Source organism: Sinohyriopsis cumingii, chromosome 19 (assembly GCF_028554795.1).
Source record: "Sinohyriopsis cumingii isolate HCF-2022 chromosome 19, ASM2855479v2, whole genome shotgun sequence".
Classification (NCBI taxonomy): Eukaryota; Metazoa; Mollusca; class Bivalvia; order Unionida; family Unionidae; genus Sinohyriopsis; species Sinohyriopsis cumingii.
In genome coordinates, this window is record NC_142979.1 from 30074983 (window position 1) to 30096000 (window position 21018).

Below are 21018 nucleotides of genomic sequence, written 5' to 3' on the forward strand. Positions count from 1 at the left end.
TAATCACAAACATTTTTTTTTCAACTCACACATTATTTTGGACAGGGCTGACAACGTTGTGAATGAAATTGTGATTTCCACTGTTGGAAGTCATTAGGCCATTGATGGACACTACGTTTCCTAGTTAGAGACAAAAGATAAGCATACTGGTCACAAAACCATCGATGTACTTTCACATCGTTTCTAGAAGAATGACGAGGATCAAAATGAGTCACTAAATGTTCTAAAGAATAGCCCAGGCTGCGATGATGCAGAAAATACACACAGTACTGTCCACACACCAAGGAATATGTGCCTTGTTATTTCACATTATTGAATCGTGTGGTCTGAGCATTTCTTCTCATAAAGTCAATGATATCGTCTTCCAAAGGGGGCAGTCCATAGGAATCAAAATATTCCACACATCCTTCTTGAGGAAAGTAGACGGCTACCCAGTTGGTTCCTGGGAGATGACTGTCGTCGGTGTTGATCACATAAGCTTCATGGCCTTGAGGTTTGCGATGAGGGAGTTCATCTTTAGCATAGACGAAAGGATTCCAAGAAGCCGTGTACGAACTGTGGTTCAAAAGGTAATAAAGTTCCCAGGTATCCATTTGTGTGTTGTTTTTTTCTTCACAGGTAATAATAAGTCATCAATTCGATCCTGACTTTTTGCTTGAAAATGTCTGAAAAGTAACCGTTTATTCGCCTTGTCTCCCAACTCTGATCCAAGAGAGCTTCGATGCGATGGATCTCTTGAGTTGTTAATGGAGGACAATAATGTTCACGCAAGCCTTTATACCACTGTTGTAACACGTCTTCTTCCGAGATGAGACTCCAAGCTTCGTCCAGATATTCGTCCAATTTTTCTTCTTGACTCAGCATCAGTCATTTATCGTGTTGAATTTGACTGGGATGATCGTTATGACATCCATAGCAATCTTTCTTGATCAATTCCTTAATTTTTTTCTGTCAAGACTATAGCATAACAGGAAACTAAATGTGATTCTTGTTCTGGCCATCTAGACTTCATCATGATGACTTCTTCGTCTTTGTCTTGGGGTTCTCCTTCCTCAGGATCTTCACATTCCATGTCCAAAGAATCCCTACTATATAAACATTGATAAAAGTCTTCCATGACTTCTAATAGTGTAGAACGACTTCTCTCAAACTGTTGGTTTATATCGTATTGTCAAATTCAGCATACAGGATGACGTTCACCGTATTATCTGCGCGTAGGTTTTCTGCAAACTGAAATTCCACACGCATCTGGCCGGATTTTATAGGGTGAAAACGTCACTCGTCGCTGTCTTGACTTACAAATCGTTAGAGAACCGTTTTCGAAAATGGAGTTTTACTGTGACTTTCCCTTTGGAGAATGGAATATTTTGTCCCAGATCTCCTTTTATAGCAATGTTGACAGTGTCTAAATACGACTTACTGACGGGCAAATAGTGAGGATGTACAAATTCACGGTGTACGTGATAGGTGTTTGCACCTTCCTGGTCATTGTTTGTGGTACTATCCACTTTGAAAGGAATGACACGCAGTAACGGCACAGAGGTGTGTCCCACCACGTTGTACTCCACCACATCGGAATACACAAAGATCAAATTAAGTCCTTGGTTCAGTTCTACCGGGTTTCCAAAAGCTCTGTAAAAATCCATATTACTGTTGATCTTGGGCTCAAATTGTTTGCGACCATTTCTGCATGTCCACCCAAAATTTCAAACAAACTACCATTGAACCTGAGGGACAATGTGTCCGTATCTTGAAATTTGATCATGAGACGATGAGCCACTTTATGGTACTCAATCTTCACACTTTTTTGGCTCTGTTCAGTGCTTTGCCAAAGGCTAAGTTGAACCTGTCCGCAATAGTGTCCACCAAATGTTCACCACTAAAATAATAACCTGAAGGAATTTTCAAGGTGTAGATAATGAAGGCTGGATTGCTGGCTGGTCTTGTGTCCCCTAAAAACCCGATTTTATTGATTTCTTCCTCCAATTGGGCATTCAGGATTTCCACCTGGAAAGTGTTTTGCTTTTCGGTGATGTTTTTGATTTGTGTTGGGTGAATGATTTCCACTAAAGCCACTTCCCAATGGGCTTCGTGATCTAACTGGATGGTCTGAGGTAATTTGACCGTGTAACAGCACAACGTGTTCTTGGGAAACACCTCCATGGAACTGTCACTGGGTAAGGTTAAGTAAAATTGGTTGTTATTGCTCATAATTCCAGAGTTTTGTGGCTCTCCGAGGTGTTACTGGAAGTCAGAGGAGTGTCTCCGCCCAAAATGGGGTTGTTGTTGGAGCGGTGACTGGCACTGACACTGGACACAAGGTTCCCGTTGTTCCCGTTCGAGGAGAATTTCAGGGAGGGATTAGGAAGCAGGTAACCGATGCAACTGCTCAATACAATGGTCCACAATTGTTTGCAAACTCAAATTGGCAATGGCTGCACCGATGACACAATACACCACGAAGGTTTGGCAGAAAAAGACGATTTGCGTTTTAGGCACACGTTCTCCATACCACACCCACAAAAGTTGTTTTTGTAAATCTTGCAGAGAAGAATTGGGTGAAGGAGTGATCGCAGTAGCTGAATCTGTGTGCAAGGGAATGATGGTCACTTCTTTTTATAGTCGATGACGTGAGAAGCGTCGATCCAAGAATCAAAAATGGGCGGATATCCTTTCCAACGTACATTGACTTCTTTGACACGTCGTTTGCCCACTTTACGGTTTCTGCGTTTGACAATGCCTTTGATGTCGTACACGTCGTCTTTTTTGGTGACACGACTTGATTTGAAATAAGTACGGGCTAGCGTTTTGGTGAGTACTTAACATCCACGGCTGTCTTGCTGAGCACCTTTTCTCCTCCTTTACTACGCTCGGACAGAAAAATGAGTGTGTGGTGAGACAATTCCCATTCATGTTTAAAGCCTTTCAGTCAGGTTGTTAAGGACTAGTTAGTCCTACACCTAAGTGGCTAAATTTAAAAATAGTCTGTGAGTACATAAAAGCCTGGGGGATGAGGCTCTCTTTCCTTCCCCAGGAGTAATTAAAAATCACGCGGTGCGTTATTAAACCAGTGATACATGCTCCATTAGAGCGAAAATCACTTTAATTCAAGTAAGCAAGCAAGCGAGTTCGGGTACCGTCTCTAGCACTCTTGATGACACCAACTGTCTGGGTTATTTTCTTTCTTGCAAGCCCCTATGTTCCACTTCTGTTTGTGATAATAACTTGTGATACTTCACATTTTCTAAAGTGGAAATCTTTACAAGCCGTACAAAATACAAAACTTATATGACTTTGGCTTTTGACACTTGCACAGACTCTTCACTTTATAAGTGTCACAAGAAAATTGTATATCCAATTTTTACCATTTTCAAAAACACGCACACACTTGCAGCTTGACCAGAAATATGTACATCTTGTTTTGTGGATAAGTCACAGGCAAGTCCAAGCATATATAAGTAGTGAATGGGGACACTTTACGTACAATGGGAATTAGCATTAAAAACACCCTTGGGACACTTTACGTACAATGGAAATTTAACATGGAGAAAAATCGTGGGACACTTTACGTACAAGGGGAATTAACATGGGAATAAATCGTGGGATACTATACGTACAAGGGGAATTTAACATGGGAATAAATCGTGGGATACTATACGTACAAGGGGAATTTAACATGGGATTTTTTTTTTTTAAAAGTTTTTTTAAATTTAAATTTAAATTTAAATTTAAAAAAGGGGTAGGCAATTCAAAGACTATCTCTTTTCGAGAAATATGGCTGGCCCTGAAAAGGGCCTTTGGGTTTATGTTAATATGCCCTTAACATAGAGGGCATTTGCGACATCTTCTTTTCCTCAAACTTCGTCTTACAGCAGGGCCATACATCAGAGTCCTCTTGAGGCAACCTTGTCTCTCTATATAGACTCTTCTTATCCACAGGCTGCTGTTGGTCCTGTAGACAACGGTCCACTTGGATCGGACATACATGAGCATGTCCGTCCTGAACATCATTGTTGACACAAGGGTTGAAGATTCAACGTCGGTCCACATGTTGAGGCTCCGAGAATAGGTGAATCAATGCAGTGAACGGCGCTTATTTATAGGGACAGAAAGGATTGAAACGGATTGAGTTCATTCACCAATCCGAACACGCGTTACAGAATTCAGTCAGCCCGCATCCAATCCGAAGAGAGCAGTCTGTGACGTCACGTAGTCAATATAGATTCGCTAGCGCTTGTGTGCAGTCAATCTATGCGATAGTGATTCAACATGACGGAAACTCAGAAAACGATCCAGTGGGGTGCACCAGCAGGGGAGACCGCCCAAGGGAACCCGGACTTACTTTCAGAAGAGGTGAATTGGGATTTTGTGGATTTTCTCTCCTCGCAAGAATTTGTTCCGGAACCTTCGTTACCTTCTTCATTACCGCAAGTGGAGAATTTTAGACAGAGACAGAAAGAAGAATTGGAGAAATTTATACAACGACAAAAGGAAGCGGAACAGGCTTTTCTCCTACAGCAACAGCAGCAAGAAGAAGAGGTAAGAAAAAAACAACAGCAAGAAGAAGTAGCAGCAAAGAAACAAGAGGGTGAAAATCAAACGGTCACGGTACTGTTGGACATTTTAGCGGAGTTAAGAAGTCTGAAACAAATGTATCAGACTTCTTTATCACGACCGAAGAGAATACGACCTTCCCGAGCCAAACATGTCAACCCTGTGACTAAGCCTACCGTACCACCCTTAGTGATTTCAACCCAATCATTATCATCATTACGCAGTCCAGAAGTAGGCCTTGGCCGTGGCAAAGGCTTAAGACAGTTAAAATTGATTGCTTAAACTCACCCCTGCACCATGAAGAAAAAAGGCCCTTTTCAGGGCCACCCACATTTCTCGAAAAGAAATACAATTTCAATTTGCCAATAACTCTAAATAACTCACCCATGTTACCCTTATAGTACGTGTCTGTGTATGAGTGCGTGAGTGTAGCTTCTTATTTTAAAATCAAAACTCAAAGACTCTTACCTTATATCATTCATTTATTCTTTTCTCCATTTTTACAATCCAATTCACAACACAACACTTTAATAAAAAAGTTCATTGATTTCTTCTTTTCTCCTTGTTTAGTCTCTCTGTTTTTTCAATTTCTTCACCGTCACACTCTTTTCCTCTTCTTCCTCCTCGCTTTCTTCCCTTCTTCTTTTTTTCTCCTGTTTCTTTTTCTTCACCTGTCTTCTTTCTTCCTCAGAAGAATCCCTCTCTTCCTCTGAAGAATCCCTCTCTTCTTCTGAAGAATTCCTCTTTTCTTCTGACTCCTCTTGTTTCTTTTTTGGGCAATCTGGAGACCAATGTCCTTTTTCTTTACAATAATAACAGGTATCTTGACTTTTGTCTTTTTTATCCCTTGTTTTTTTTCTTTTTTGACGGTCTGGACACTCTGAAGACCAATGCCCTTTCTTCTGACAGATATAGCAAGTATCTTGACTTTTATCTCTAAAGGAAGGAGAGTAGTCCGTAGGCTGGTCTGAAGAGAATTTTCTAATGACCCCTCGCAAAGCTCTGACGAAACGTTCCATCTGGTCAGTCTCTTCCATCGTTGTGTTCGGCTTGAGAGTGAAATGAATAGTGAAAGGACAAGACACACACCCTTTTATATACGCTGGTCTGCTATGACTATAAAGTAGTTTATGGTGTTTGAACTTGAGTCATTTGACTTTTTGCTTTCAAGATGAAACGATCCCATTCATTCGAGAAGAAAGAAGAAGAAAGTAAGAGGCAGAAACGTGATCTATCGCCTCGTACCAGGGCTGAAATCTTGGCACAAATTCATGCCAGTGATTTTGAAGAGGACATGAGTGAACCAGAATCCGAACCCTCTAAAACAAGTTCACCACCCTTAGTCAACCCTGAAAAGTACTATTCCATTCGAGAGACGGAAAAGCGCTCCTCTAGAAAATTTAGAACCACGGCTTACAAATACACGGTGAAGTTTAAAGATTTCAAGGCTGAAGTGCCGTTAGAGAAAGCAGAAGTGTTTATCACTGAGGTGTGGGATTCTTTGCTCACTGCACTCAAGCGACAATGTCAACCCAAAGAAGACGATCGTTTGAGACTTTCCATACAACACGACGGTTTGAAATCCCCTGTTTGGATCGAGTTTAGCACCCCTGCAGAATTGACTGCTTCCAAAGTCATGGACAAGATTCAACACGTACAACAATCTAATGATCAGTTTGACATCACCGATGGTAAAGCCACACTGGACATGACCCACGTCTCTCCTCCTCAAGGGACAGGACGCAAAAAGATGTTATTGGTGGACGACCTTCGCAACACCAAAAAGAGTCTCGTCCGAATTAACAACTCTCATGACCAGATGTGTTTAGCCCGTGCCATCGTGGTGGGACGAACCTATGCCGACAAGAACGACACGGTAGAATGGAAAAGAACCTGGAACACTATTCAACGTTCCCATCGAGCCAAGCAACGAAACGAAGCAGAACTCCTGTTGCAACAAGCTGGCCTGTCCAAAGACACACCCTGTGGCATTCCTGAGATGCAAAAATTGCAAGATGCCCTAGCTCCACGCTACACCTTGAAAGTGCACCCTCAAGAAGTGCGCGGACCTCTGTTGTTTCGAGGCCAAGACTTTAAGGACGGAAAATACATTCATGTCTATTATCACGATGAACATTTCGATACCATTACCAGTATCACCGGATTCCTGAAATACGGTTATTACTGTGAGAAATGTGACCATGGTTATAACAATCGAGAGCAACACAAGCATTGTGGATCGAAATGCACAGGATGTTTGGCCTCTTCACCCTGTCTGAGCGAAGAACCAGTGCCTTGTTCCACTTGTCTGCGCACGTTTGTCAGCCCTACCTGTTACCAACAACATCTGAAAACGCAAGGTTCACAGAAGAAATGCGCTTGTCAACTGCTGAGATTGTGCTCTACGTGTGGACAAGGCATACGTACCAATAGTGTCAAGGCACACGTATGTTCAGGAAAGAAAAAATGTCACATTTGTCACCACATCGTGGACTTGGAACACCAATGTTACGTGCAAAAATACCAACCCCCACCAGAGAAAGAGGACGGTCACAAGAAGAAAGGCAATTTCATCTTTTTCGATTTCGAATGCATGCAAGAAACCGGTATTCACATTCCTAATTTCTGCGTGGCTCATCGAGCGTGCGAGAAGTGCATTCAAGAACCTATCTTCAGTCATTGCCCTCACTGCAGCAAGATACCCGGAGGGCGTGAAAAAATCTTTCGGGGACCCAACACGTTAGCCGATTTTGCCCAATGGGTCTTAGACCCCATCGACAAGACATGGAGCAAAGAGGACATCGAACGTTACCGAGATTGTCATCGCCATGCCACAGTGATGGCTCACAATTTCTCCGGATACGATGGACAGTTTCTTTTGAGGTACTATACGGAACATGGCACCGAACGTCCTAAAGTGACTTTGAACGGAGCCAAAATCATTTTCATGCAAGTGGGACAAGTACAGTTTAAAGATTCGATGAGCTATTTGGCCATGCCTTTGAGTCGAATGCCTAAAACGTTTGGAATGACAGAAATGGCTAAAGGGTACTTTCCACACTTTTTCAATACGGAAGCCAACCAACATGTTGTTCTACCCCATTTACCAGAGGCTCACTATTACGACCCCGACAACATGCGTACCGAACAACGAGAAGCTTTCTACGCTTGGTACCAGGCTCACGCCTCGGACCCTTTCGACTTTCAGGAAGAAATGCTAAAGTATTGTCGTTCCGACGTGGACATTTTACGACGTTGCTGTGGAAAATTTCGAGAACTGTTCATGGAACACGGAGGGGTCGATCCTTTGAAAGAAGCTTGCACCATTGCCAAAGCGTGTTCCTTAGTGTATCGACAACGATTCATGCCTGAAAACACCGTGGCTGTCATCAGTCCTCAAACGACCCACTTTGTCAAACGTCAATACTCGGTCAAAGCCCTACGCTGGTTACATTACTTGTGCGACAAGGAAGACAAGTGGATTCAGCATGCCCGCAACGGAGGGGGCGAAAAGACCATCGGAACGTATTCGGTCGATGGCTGGGACTTAGAAAACCCCAAGATCGTGTACGAGTTTAACGGTTGCTTATTTCACGGATGTCCCGTCTGCTACCCTGACCGTGACACTAAAAATCAGTTTTTGCAACGAACCATGGAAGACTTGTACCAGGACACTTGTCAGCGACGCCTAAAGTTAGAACAGCAAGGATACCAAGTGGTGGAAATGTGGGAACACGAGTACGATCACCGTATGAAAACCGATCCCGAGTTTAAACGCCTCGTGGAAAGTTACCAGTTCATGGACCCGCTGAACCCGAGGGATAGTTTGTACGGAGGAAGGACCAATGCCACCTGTTTGCTGTACCAAGCCGACGAAAAGAAAGGAGAAGAAATCAAATACTTGGACGTGTGTTCGCTGTATCCCTACGTGTGCAAATATTGTCGCTTTCCTGTAGGGCATCCGCAATTGCTGACGGAACACATCGACCTGAAAAACATTCGACAATACGAAGGCTTGATCAAGTGCAAAGTTTTGCCTCCCACGAACCTATACCATCCCGTCTTACCTCACCATTGTCAAGGCAAACTGATGTTTCCCTTGTGCCGTACTTGTGCCGAAACGTGCAACCAGGACCAACCTTGCCATCACAGCCAGGAAGAACGGTCCTTGACGGGAACCTGGGTCAGCGTGGAATTGTTCAAAGCTCTGGACATGGGATACCAACTGTTAGAAGTGTACGAAATTTGCCACTTTCCCAAGACACAACAGTACCGCAAGGGTGATCCCAGTCAGAAAGGCATTTTCGCCGACTACGTGGATGCCTTTTTGAAACTGAAGCAAGAAGCCAGCGGCTATCCTTCCTGGTGTCACACTCCCCAAGACCAAATACAATTCAAAGAGAAATACTACGAACAAGAAGGCATCACTTTAGACCACATCGAGAAAAACGAAGGCAGGCGATCGTTTGCCAAAGTGATGTTAAATTGCTTGTGGGGTAAAATGGCACAACGCCCGTGTTTACCCAAGACGGAATATTTGACAGAACCTTCCCGCTACTTCCAGATGATTCACGACAAAACCAAATACATGAAACACGTGGACGTCGTTCGAGAGAATTTGATCTTGGTCAATTACGAAGAAGATCTGGACTTTGTGCAAGACGACCCTTTTGGAAATGTCATCATTGCGGCTTACGTGACAGCCCATGCTCGCTTAAAATTGTACGAAGCTTTAGAACTGTTAGAAGAACGTGTCCTGTACTTTGACACGGACAGTTGCATTTACATCCATCACCCGATTCAACATCACCCTAACATCGAAGGAGACCGTTTAGGAGCCTGGACAGACGAGCATCCCGACGACAAGATTCTAAGTTTCGTCAGTGGCGGTCCCAAAAATTACGGCTACGAATACCGTGACAAACAAGGAGAAGTGCACACGACGTGCAAAGTGAAAGGACTGACTCTGAATTATCGTACCAGTCGTGTGGTCAACTTTGGGGTATTGAAAGAAGCCTTGCAATCGGGAGAGGATGGAAACTTTCAAGTGACCACTCACCAACCGAACAAGATTGTACGTTTACCCACTCACCACATCGTCAGTCGACCTTTGGAAAAAGTTTATCAAATCGTGTACCAGAAGCGAGTTCGACTTCCCAATCATTTCACCTTACCGTATGGACACGTTGGTATAAAACATTGGTTGTAAGAGGATAGTTACCCCACCAGAAAGATGACTTCGCCACAGCAAGAATCGAGTGAGAAACCCGATGAGAACTCCAAGTTCAAACCCTACCATTTTCCAGTCTTCTTACCTGACTATTGTGATTGTGCCCGTCGATTGGACACGTTTCAGAAATGGCCTACGGATAGGGAAGGATTACCTTCTTCGCATGTTTTAGCTAGAACAGGATTTGTCTACTTGGGACCTGAGTCAGGATTGGGATACGAGGTACAGTGTTTCGCTTGCGGACTGAAGTTACGAATGGATCTATGTATCGATAAAGATTCAGCTATTCTGGAACATACTCGATGGTCTCCGCACTGCCCTTACCTTTCTATGGCCTTTCCACCCATCACACTACGGTACAATGTTGACGGTACCTTAGAGACGGTACCTTCCAGAACAGGACATAAAAAACGTAAAAAAGGAAAGATGTACAAGCTGGAGACTGCATTGCGGCTAGTATAAAAAGGGGCTATGGTCAAGATCGATAGTTCATTGTGACTACCAAGACCGAGCGAACAAGATGAATACTTTCAGAGAAACACAGAACAAGTTGTTTAGAAGGGCACAATTCAAGTGTGAGGCTTCGGAAGTGGAATGCGATTGTGAGCCTTGCGATGGGACCGATGCTGTACCTTGTGACCTGAGCGATGCCATAAAGCATCATGGGAACTTTAGTGCCCCTACCCCTATCATGGAAAGTGATGCTGTGCGTGTCAAACCTGTGGGATGCGAAAGCGATGCTGCTCGTCCTCTTGGACATTTTACTGGGTTTCGTTTTAAAGGGGAATGTCGACCTTCACGTTTACCTCCCTACGGATGTCATCCAGCCCTGAGCAAACTCCTGCCCATTTCACTCAACCCTCATCGAAACGAACCTGTGAAAAACGGATATTCGTTTCCTGTGCGTTTGTCGGAATACTGCGACTTTGAAAATCGTCTTCAATCGTTCAAAGGAAAATGGCCTAAGTATCTGGGAGGACCGACCCCCGAAGAATTAGCCAGAGCCGGATTTTTCTACTTGGGCGAAGGAGATAAAGTCAAGTGCTTCAGTTGCAGTGTGTCACTTCACCACTGGGAACCGCAAGATTCGGCCTACGTAGAACATGCTCGATGGTCACCGAATTGTCATTACTTACCTTTAGTGGGACCGAGACATTGAAGTAACTTTTTACCATAATAATTTGTTCATGGATACTTTACAAGAGAACATTCGTGCTTTGCCTGTGGAGTTGACAGAACGCATTTACCGAGAGCTGGTCAAAATACAAGTGAAACGTAAAGAACAATTGCATCCGTTACGTCACCGGTGTTTGAACCACTGGTACCTGAAGGCTATACAAGGACTGATTCAATTGAAAGTGTTCCATCGGACAGACATTGATCAACGATCCTCTAGTTTTAAAAAGGATTGGTTTGGTATGGACGATTGTAGTTACATCATTGTAAACGTACTGCATCGAATTCCAGAGGAAGAGTTAACGAATTACCAACATCTTAAACACAATGTCAACTTGGTGAAAGAGGAAACTTCTGAACGAATTGTAATGTGTAGATTAGTGACTCAACGATTTAAATTCGACACTGAAGTGAAACCATGTTTGTGCAAAGAGTACATTTCTTGTGTCAGACCAAAGAGGATTTAGTATGACCTATTCATGGATACTTTACAAGAGAACATTCGTGCTTTGCCTGTGGAGTTGAGAGAACGCATTTACCGAGAGCTGGTGAAAATACAAGTGAAACGTAAAGAACAATTGCATCCGTTACGTCACCAGATCTTTAACCACTGGTACCTGAAGGGTATAAGAGAACTGATTCGTCAGAAATTGTTTCAGTGGTCAGACCTTGTTCAATACTTCCAGGCCCCCGATGATTCACGTGTTGATCATTTTGGTTACTTCGAGATTCACCTAGAGCAACCCATTGAGGAAGACGAGGTAAAGGATTACCAACATATTTTACGTGGAATCTACTTAGCGGAAGAGGAAACTTCTAATCGAACTCTGACGTTTCGGTTACAGTATGCAAGATTTACATTACCCACTGGAAAACGAACATTACTGGCTAGAAAGTACGTGTATTCTTTTCGAAACAAAGAGACTATAAAAACAGGCAGCTACGCCACGACTTATGTCGTATGTAATCCAACAGATTCCGTGGAAGGAACTCAATGACCATATTCAAACCGTGGATCATTACCATCGATTATTGCAAGAACTGTATCCATTCAATTTGGGACGACAAGTGGTGTGTGTCTTAGTGACTTGTTTTCTGGGATTTCGTTTACCAGCCGATTCTTTGTGGACTCTTTACGATCAGTACTTACCACCTCCATGGCCTTAAATGGTCACGAAAAACTTCTTTTGCTCAAAGCCTTGCGGTTTCATCTGGATACTTCTCGACCTCAACAGGAAAAAAAGATTCGTCAACTTTTAGCTACCCAAGACGTGTATGACGATGTGTGTGTAGCTTGTGACTTACACCCTCATTGGACAGATGTTCGTGACTGGAAAAAGGGGGGTTTTGAGGTTTGGACCCAAGAAGTGGCCCAGTATGCACAAGAGTTGTTCAAGGAAAAAAATTACTTTTCAACCTGTGTTAGTGACGGTGCCAGAAGAACCCGTCACCGAGAACAACCACTCGCTTCAGGACAGGACTGTCATGGACATTCCTGAACGGTCATTCCGGGAGGACACTTGTGTGACAATACCTCATGTAGAGACTGTAAGAACATTACACACTGTCCCTAGGACATCTTGGTTAACCAAAACATGTTGTACAGACACTTGTTTATATTTCACTTTGATCGCTTTGCTGTGTTTTATATTCCTGTACATCACTATTTGGGTTGTATGTATTTTTGTCTTTCGTGTTCATATTTGAAACATTCAATAAACGTGTTCTGAAAAAAGTATATAAACTCTTGTCTTGTTTGTTTTTCGTGTCACAAGTGACATTTCTCACACCATGGCTACCTCTGCTGTCTCTGCTCCCTCTTCCTCTACTGTCAAAGTCATCGACGAACACTTAGATCGTGCCAGTTGGGAGGCTTTGTATCTTCGCCATCCCTTTAACATGCTCATTGCTGGACCTAGCGGTTCAGGCAAAACCGAATTCGTCAAACGTTTGATCGAGCATAAACATCATTTGATCGATCGGCCCCCTCAACGGATCGTGTGGTGTTACAAAGAGTGGCAATCGGCGTACAGCCTTTTGCGAGAAAGTCAAGGCGATTCCATCGTGTTTGTGGAAGGCATTCCTAAAGAAGACGACGGCATCGTCTCTGACTCCCGTCTAACCCATTTGGTCATTTTCGACGACATGTTAGGAGAAGACGAAGAAGAAATTAAATTGTGGTTCACGCGCAAAGGGCATCACCGTAATGCCAGTGTCGTTTACATCACCCAAAATTTGTTTCAACAAAGTAAAGCCCATCGCACCATCAGTCTCAATGCGCATTGCGTGGTCTTGTTTAAAAGCCCTCGAGATAAATCGCAAGTGCAAGTCTTAGCCAAACAGTTAGGAACGCCTTGGCTGACTCAGGCGTACGACGATGCCACTCAAACGCCACACGCCTATTTACTCGTCGATTTGAAACCTACCACTCCCGAGGATTTGCGATTTCGTACCCACTTGTTTCACCACTGGTGCCAAGACGGAGGGCCTGTCCTGTACACGTCTCCGTCCTCGACTTCATTTCACTCCCCATGAAAAAAATCTATAAAAACCTCAGACCCTTTTTCGTCTGTCTCACACTCAGTGCGAACATGACGTCCCTTCAGTCGCATCTTCCCGTCAAATTGATTCGTGCCTTGTATGGCATCAGTCGAGAAAAAGATCCACAAACACGAGCTCGTGTCTTAGAAGCTAGCCTCAAAGAAGTCTTACGATGGTTCACGGTGACGGCACGTCAATTACTCCAAGGAATCATTCAGATTCCTCATCAAACCAAACGCTTTTTCGATCGAAACAAAGTCGCTTTGGTCCAACTGGCCGATCCCCGCATCGACACTGAAACCAAAAAACAAATCATTTTGAAACCTGGAGGGAGCGGTACTCTAGGAGGGGTCATCATTCGCTCACTCTTAAGATGGGATCCTAATGCCCCCAAAGTTATCCCCAAGACAAAAGTCCAACGAAGCCCCAAGAAGAAAAAGAAAAAGACCAAGTCCCCAAGAAGAATAACTTCTCCAGTGGCGGGACCCTCCTCTTACCAGACACCACCCCAGAAAAAGAAAAGAAGCCCCCAGAAAAAGAAACAGAGAAAAAGTCCCCAGAAAAAGAAAAGTCCACAGAAGAAGAAGAAGAAAACTAGTCGCAAGAGAGGCACTTCGGCCAGGACGCAACCTTACACTCGCAAGCCACGACCTGCCACAGCGGTGACTGCGTCTCCGGCAGCCTCACGTTTGTCCACTTCTCCGTTGATGTCACCAGGAACTGAAGAGTACTTGGAGACGTTGATCACACCAAGAACTTCTCCGTTGATGACCCCCAAAAGAACTTCCCCAGTGGCAGGACCCTCCAATTTAGCGGCAGTGGCTGCTGCTCACAAAGTACCTTCTCCCAAAATCAAAGTCCATGAAAGATCGGGCATGTTACAAAGTTTACTGGATTTGTCCAAACAAGAACTGGCTCGATTTAGTCCGTTACGTACCCCTGCACGACGTGTCATGCCTGTCCTCAAACTGATAAAACGTAAAGACAATCAGTGGCGACGCGTTCCAGTATAAAAAAGGCCTGTGACCGAGTAGGGTATCAGTGTTTTTAGGTGCTCCTAAAGACTCAAAGATGTCACCCTCCAGAAAACCCCAAGGAAAGAAAAGGAAAGGACTACCACCACGTTTAGCCAAACATGGGGACCTGTTATCTGTCCTGTCCAAAGCTTCTCCACCCCTACGAAAAAAACTCATTCAAACGGCCTCCAAAGAGGTCATCGATACCGTGTGCGAATGTTGTTTGAACGTTTTGAAAGGCACGATCCCTTTGTCCAAACACCAGAAACAATGCTTAGGCAAACATCGTCACGTTCTTCGGAAAATGGTTCAAAAGAAAATTCCCATTCGTCAAAAAAAGAAGATGTTGGTCCAACGTGGAGGCATTTTACCTCTCTTGTTAGGCCCCATACTGAAAGGAGTCTTGGGAACCATGTTGGGAGGACTGATGGGAGCAAGATAAAAAGGCCTTCGGAAGTCCCAAGATCTCAGAATTCACCCCTGACAACCCATGGAAGGACGAAAACTAGCTTTAGTGCCTTACAAACGATGGATGGAATACCATCGGTGGCAAGAACAACGCACCCCGCATTTACCTCCCAATCCCAATTTGAGCGAGATGTCCCAGTTACAACACGAATTGCAATCCTTGCTGGATCGCCAAGATTTGTCCGAAACAGAAAAATCGCAAAAGTACGGTCAACTCTTGCAACGACTGCAACTCTTTCCCACTCTGAAAGATTTTAAGACCTTGATGAAAAGTCCAGCGCCATCACCAGTACCAGTACCAGTACCACCAGTACCCGTGACCAAGACAGAAAAAGGGAAAGAAGAAGAAGAAGAAGGGTTTCAAACTCCACCAGAAAAAGTACGCAAGTTAACAACACCACCTACCTCCAGAATTGGATGGATTAAAAAGATGATGGCCACCCCTTCTTCCTCACAAGAGAAAAAGAAAGTGAAGACAGAAGTGAAGACAGAAGTGAAACAAGAACCGATATCCCCCGCTCAGACATCCTCCTCCTCTTCGACACCTATTGCTGGCCGCACACGCAAAGCCTTGCAATCCAAGAAAATACCCCAAGAGAAAAAGAGTAGCCTCTTCCAAGAGTGGGTGCCTTATTAAGACACCAATCAACACAAAAAATGGAAAAAGTCTTAGCTAGCATTTACTACGATCCCTCGCATCCTGCAGGTTACGCAGGAGTTCAAAAATTGTATCGTGCTGCCAAAACGCGACTGAAAAGTCTCCGTTTACCTCAAGTGCAACGATGGTTACAAGAACAAGCTACCTACACTTTACACAAACCCATTCGACGCAAGTTTGCCAGAAGTCGCACCCGAGTGGAAGGCATCGATCATCAATGGCAAGCCGATTTAGCCGATGTCTCTCATTTGGCCAGCTACAATCGTGGTTACAAATATTTGTTTTGTGTCATCGACGTCTTTTCCAAATTTGCCTGGGTCGTACCCTTGACTTCCAAATCCAGTAGCGAGTTAGTGCGAGCCCTGCAACGGGTGTTGAAACAAAGCGGTCGTCGCCCTCTTCGATGGCAAACGGACAAAGGCACCGAATTTCTGAACCAAGCTTTCCAAAAAGAATTAAAGAAACGTGACATTCATTTTTTTACCACCGAGAATCCCGAAACCAAAGCCAGCATCGTGGAACGTTTTCAACGCACTTTGAAAGAACGCATGTGGAAATATTTTACGCATCACCACACTCTGAAGTACATCGACATCTTACCGCACCTGGTGCAAGCGTACAACCAATCTTACCATCGAAGCATCGGACGTGCCCCGCAAGACGTGACTCCCGACAACGAAGTGCTGGTGTTCGAGCGCCTGTTCGGTACGTCCCCGACGAGGGCTGTCCCCAAGAAAAGTGGAGAGTTGACCGTAGGAGATTGGGTGCGCATTGGCAAAACCAAACGCACTTTCGACAAAGGTTACTTACCTAACTGGACGACCGAACTGTTTCGCGTCACTGGACGAGTACATGGCCGTCATCCTGCCGTCTATAAATTGGAAGACATGAACGGAGAAGTACTCAAAGGAACGTTTTATTTGCCCGAGTTACAACGTGTCACCAAAAAAGAAGACGACGTGTACGACATCGAAAGCATTCTCGAACGCAGAACCCGTAAAGTGGGCAAACGACGTGTCAAAGAAGTCAAAGTACGTTGGAAAGGATATCCACCCAGTTTCGATTCTTGGATCGACGCTTCGCAAGTCATCGACTATAAAAAGAAGAAGTGACCATCATGCCCTTTCACACAGCAGCAGACGCAGCTACGTCGACCAGTCCTTCTTCCCCTAGTTCTTCTGTGCAAGATTTACAAAAACAACCCTTGTGGGTGTGGTGTGGAGAACGTGTGCCTAAAACGCAAATCGTCTTTTTCTGCCAAATCTTCGTGGTGTATTGTGTCATCGGGGCAGCCATCGCCAATTTGAGTTTGCAACAAGGAGACAAACAATTGTGGACCATTTTATTGAGCAGTTGCATCGGTTACCTGCTTCCCAATCCTTCCCTGAAATTCTCCTCGAACGGGAACCCCGGGAACGTTGTGTCCAGTGCCAGTGCCAGTCACCACTCCAACCACAACCAGAACCCCATTCTAGACGGAGACACGCCTCTGACGTCCAGTAATATTCCCTCGGACAGCCACAGAACTCTGGAATTATGAGTCACCAAAACCAATTTTACTTAACCTTACCCAGTGACAGTTCCATGGAGGTGTTTCCCCACAACACGTTGTGCTGTTACACGGCCAAATTACCTCAGGCCATCCAGTTAGATCACGAAGCCCATTGGGAAGTGGCTTTAGTGGAAATGATTCACCCGACCCAAGTCCTCAATGTCCTTCCCAATCAAAATAAATTTGATGTGGAAGTTCATGACGAGCAAGTGCAACAGTGGATGGATACCCATAGCAAATATGACAAGAGAACCCGTAGCCCACAAAATCCAAAGTGGACCACCTATCACTTGTTCATTCCCCCAGGCTATTATTTTAGTGGTCAACATTTGGTCAGCACCATAGCCACCAGGTTTAATGGTGTGTTTCTGAAAGCTTTGGAAAGTGTCAAAAAAAGTGTCACCCTGGAGTACCACAAATCAGCTCGTCGCTTCCAGATAAAATTTCCTGAGGGGCCCAAAATCATGTCTTTCTTATTTTGTCCTGAATTGTTTGACATGTTGGGCGGTGACATGGAGCTGAGGAAGAAAGTAGAACAACAAAAAGGCGAATTACTAGTCATTTCTGACAACGATACTTTTGCCAAGTATTTTCGTACCCCGGTAGAACTGAACCAAGGACTAAATTTGATGTTCGTGTACTCCGATGTGGTGGAGTATAACGTGGTGGGACACACCTCCGTACCATTACTGCGTGTCATTCCTTTCAAAGTGGATTCTGCCGCAAACGCTGACGAGGAAGGTGGAAACACTTACCACGTCCACCGCGAATTTGTCCATCCTCACTATTTACCGGTCAGCAAGTCGTATTTGGACACGGTCAACATTACTATAAAAGGAGATTTAGGACAAAATATTCCATTCACCAAAGGAAAAGTCACGGTGAAACTCCATTTTAGAAAACGGTTCTCTCACGACTCGTAAGTCATGTATCCAGTGTACCGAGGGGTGGCTCGACAGCGAGGACACGGTTTAGGAGACATGTTAAAATCGGCCTTTCGTTCGGTGGCTCCAGTCTTGAAACCGATGGTGACACGAGGATTGCACGCCTTGAAAGATGCGGCACTGACACAAGGCAAAGAATTTCTCCAAAATGTCATCATCGACAAACAAAACCCTAAAGAAGCCTTCATGAGGGCAGGCAAAAATGTCTTGCTGCAAACGGGCAAAGACATTTTAGGCCGACGAGACACACCTATAAATGCCCTGCACGCTACCGAGTCAAGCATTCAGCAAGGACAAGGCAGAAAGAGACGACGAAGAAGAAGAAAACACCCTTTCACCAGACTTCAAGCGAGAAAGGCCAAGAAAAGAAGAACCGTTCGAGACTTAGACGTTTTCGATTATTGAGACACGGCAACAACAAAAAATGATGCACCGAGAGTCTTGCGCCTGTTCCAAGACGGAACTGGATCTGTTTGCCATGCCCCCCACCATGATGACGATGCAAGAATCCCAATGGGTGGAATTTCACCCCGTCTCCTCATTGATAGCCTCAGCTCCCATCGAGTTTGAAATCAAAGGACAGCCCGAAGATTACATCGATCTGAATAGCAGTTACTTGTACCTGAAAGTCAAAGTTGTCGATAAGGATAATACGGCCCTAGAGGGCGATGAGGTAATAGCTCCCGTCAACAATTTCATGCATTCCTTGTTCAGTGGAGTGGACTTGTACTTGAATAACAAACTGGTCAGTAGCAGCATGGATACTTACCCTTATCGAGCGTACCTGGAAAATCTCTTGACGTACGGAATAGACGCCAAGAACACTCATCTCAATGCCTGTGTGCTATGGGAAGCTGACGAAGCAGGCGAGTTTGAAACATTGGAAACTGATCCATCAGCCAAAAAAAACAATAATGGATTTATAGAACGAAGAAACAGAATCAAAGATGGACAGAGTTTAGAACTGATGGATCGTTTGCATTTGGACATGTGGTTGCAAGAGAAATATTTGCTAAACGGGGTGAATGTTCGCCTGAGACTGAATCGTAGCAGTGCCGCTTTCCATTTGATAGGTAGTACCACTTGCAAAACTGACATCGAGGTAGCCAGGCTCTACGTACGACGCGTGGAAGTGTTACCTAAAGTGGGTAACGACATCAGTCAAACATTGAGCAGAACGACCGCCAAGTATCCCATACGACGCGTGGAAGTGAAAACGTTCACCATTCCCGTTGGACATCATTCCATGATCGAAGATCAACTGTTCCAAGGACAGCTACCCAAGCGTTTAATCATTGGTATCGTCGAGAATGCAGCCTTCAACGGAACTTTGGGTAAAAATCCTTTCAACTTTCAACACTTCAAGGTGAAGAAAATCGAAGTCAGTCGGGATGGCAAAACCTTGTGTACCCGACCTTTCGAACCTGACTTTGAGAAGAAGAATTACTTGAGATCGTACTTGTCCTTGTACGAAGCCACCGGACAGTTAGGAACCAACACCAGTCACGGCATTGAGTACGACGAATATGCAGGAGGCTATGCTTTGTGGGCTTTCGATTTCACTCCAGACCAAGGCAGCGACGAGGGACATTTCCACCCTATAAAATCTGGCCAGATTCGTGTGGAACTTCAGTTTGCAGATAAAGTGCCAGAGACAGTGAACGTCATCCTGTATGCAGAATTCGATAATACCATAGAAATCAACAGTTTGAGAGAAGTCATTCTAGATTACTAGAAACCATGGAAGACTGTTATCCCTCTTTACCTAGTGGAGAAACTTTGGACATGGAATGTGAGGAGACTGTGGAAGAAGAAGAAGAAGTGATCATGATGAAGTCAAGATGGCCAGAACAAGAAGCCCATTTAGTCTCCTGTTTTGCCAAACACTTGGTAGACAAAATGACGGAATTGATCAAGAAAAATTGTTATGGATGCCAAAACGATCATCCCAGTCAAATTCAACACGATAAATGCCTAATGTTAAGTCAAGAAGAAAAATTGGACGAGTATCTGGACGAAGCTTGGAGTCTCATCTCGGACAAAGACGTGTTGCACCAGTGGTATAAAGACTTGCGTGAACATTCTTGTCCACCATTAACCACTCAAGAGATCCATCGTATCGAAGCTCTCCTAAATCAGAGTGAGGAAACAGAACGAATAACCGTTTATTCGTCAGACATTTTCAAGCAAAAAGTCAGGATCGAATTGACGACTTATTATTACCTGTGAAGAAGAAAAAAAAACAACACACAAATCAATGGATACCTGGGAACTTTATTACCTTTTGAACCACAGTTCGTATACAGCTTCTTGGAATCCTGTCGTCTGTGCTAAAGATGAACTCCCTCATCGCAAACCTAAAGACCATCAAGCTTACGTGATCAACACGGACGAAAGTCATCTCCCAGGAACCCACTGGGTAGCCGTCTACTTTCCTCAAGAAGGATGTGTGGAATATTTCGATTCGTACGGATTGCCCCCTTTGGAAGACGATATCATTGACTTTATGAGAAGAAATGCTCAAACCACCCGATTCAATAACGTGAAATTACAAGGCACAGATTCCTTGGTGTGTGGACAGTACTGTGTGTATTTTCTGCATCATCGCAGCCTGGGCTATTCCTTAGAACATTTAGTGACTCATTTTGATCCTCGTTCTTCTGCTAGAAACGATGTGAAAGTAGATCGATGGTTTTGTGACCATTATGCTTATCTTTTGTCTCAAGCTAGGAAACGTAGTGTCCATCAATGGCCTAATGATTTCCAACAGTGGAAATCACAATTTCATTCACAACGTTGTCAGCCCTGTTCAAAGTAGTTAGTAATTGAAGAAAAAAATGTTCGTCATTTGAAAAAATATTGTTTGATGTTATCATGTT